Here is a 1,933-nt window from a genome sequence, read left to right as displayed (position 1 = left end):
AAGGGAGGGGGAAGGGGAGGAAGGGAGGGGGAAGGGAGAAAGGGAGGAAGGGAGGGAGGGAGGAAAAAGGGAAGGAAAGAAGGAAGAAAGGAAAGAAAGAAGGAACAAATGAAAGAAGGAAGGAAAGAAGGAGGGAAGGAAGGAGTGAAAGAAGGGATGGGGAGGCCAGGGAGAAAGGAGAGCAGAGTAAGTATTTTATTTTATTTTATTATTATTATTTTTTTTTTTGCGGTACGCGGGCCTCTCACTGTTGTTGCCTCTCCCGTTGCGGAGCACAGGCTCCGGACGCACAGTCTCAGCAGCCATGGCTCATGGGCCCAGCCACTCCGCGGCATGTGGGATCTTCCCGGACCAGGGCACGAACCCGTGTCCCCTGCATCGGCAGGCAGACTCTCAACCACTGCGCCACCAGGGAAGCCCAGAGTAAGTATTTTAAATCCATGCCACTGGGTCTCACTTCTGCTTTAGCTTGTGTCTCTGCTTTCTGGAAGGAGAGCTACAAGATGCTACAGCTAGCTATCTGGTATTCTCTGTTGCCAGTGCATGCTCAACACACCCATGAACCTAGACTCAGAGGATCCTTGCCTCTTCCTGGCCTCATCTGGGTTCAGGAGCTACTTGGCATCCTACCTTCCTCACTTTCTGGGCAAAGCCACATGAGTTCTGCTTAAATGCTGCATAGGCCATATTATTGTCCGGATTGGATCTCCTGACCAGCACCAGGCCTGATATCCCTACCAGTCCAGGGTGCTCCATGAAAGTTCTCTGTTGACATCCATGAGACCCTTCTATCCTGGTCTTATCCTACCTCTCCCACCACTTACTCCCAGTTCTTTCTTTGACTCACCTTCCTCTGCCCACCCTTAAACGCTGGTGTTCGTCAGCTTCCCATCCCCGGCCCCTTGCTCCTCTCCTGCTATGTGCTCTCCTTAGAAGACATCCCAGCTGACTATTCCCTGCCTCCTGCTTCAGACTCTAAAACTGACATCTCCAGCCCTGACCTCTCCCAGTTTCTCTCAGTGGATGTTGTCCACTGAGCATCTCCACCTAGAGGCCCCAGGAGAACCTCAAATTCTACACATGCTGAAGTTAACGAACTCTCATCTCTTCTCCCTCTTTCCCAACTCACTGTATCTAAACCAGGAACATGGGGTTCATTCCAAGCTCCACCCTTTGCCTCATCCATTCCTATTCTGTACCACCTTACCTGCCCCTCCATTCATTTACCAAATATCACCAATTTTAAGTCCTAAACATTTCTTGAATAGTTTTCCCCTCTCTGGACCCCTGCTATCATTCTCAACTTCAGGTCCTCATCATTCCTTATGTAACTGTTTCCCTGCAATTTCTCTGCCCTCATATCCATTCTCTATGCTGCCTCTGGAATAACCTGCCTAAGATGAAAACCACCAAGATTCCCCTGCTTGAGACTTCAATGGCTCCTCATCACCCACACCAAATTCCTAACTCTGAGTCTGCTTGATAAAGGCCCAGCATGACCTGGCTCTGCCTCTCCAGCCTCATCTCAGCACCCCCTGCCTCAAACTTCATGCTCTGATAATGAGATGGAGTAGCCTGTAACTCTCCAACACCCCATGCTGCTTTGTGGGCTTTATTTTATTTTCCTATCCCATCCTGTCCTGTCCTGTCCTATCCCCTCTGTCTAGAGGGTCCTTCCCATCCTTCTTCACCTAGATTATGCTAATTCATCCTCAAGACTTAGCCCAGCCATCACCTGGTTCAGGAAACCTTCCCCAAAGCCTCAGGTTAGGGAAGTGCTCCTGTTGCATTCTGCCCTATTGTCTCATGGCTTATGAACAGCAGGTTGGAATTGTCTGTTTGGGAGTCTTTCTTTCCCATTAGCCTAAAATCCTGTCAGTGTTTTAGTTGCCTTCGCCCTAGTGCCTTATGCAGTGCCCAGCACATAGTAGGT

This window comes from Physeter macrocephalus, chromosome 4 (genome assembly GCF_002837175.3).
Source record: "Physeter macrocephalus isolate SW-GA chromosome 4, ASM283717v5, whole genome shotgun sequence".
In the NCBI taxonomy this organism is placed as follows: domain Eukaryota; kingdom Metazoa; phylum Chordata; class Mammalia; order Artiodactyla; family Physeteridae; genus Physeter; species Physeter macrocephalus.
Note: the sequence above shows the minus strand (reverse complement) of the source record.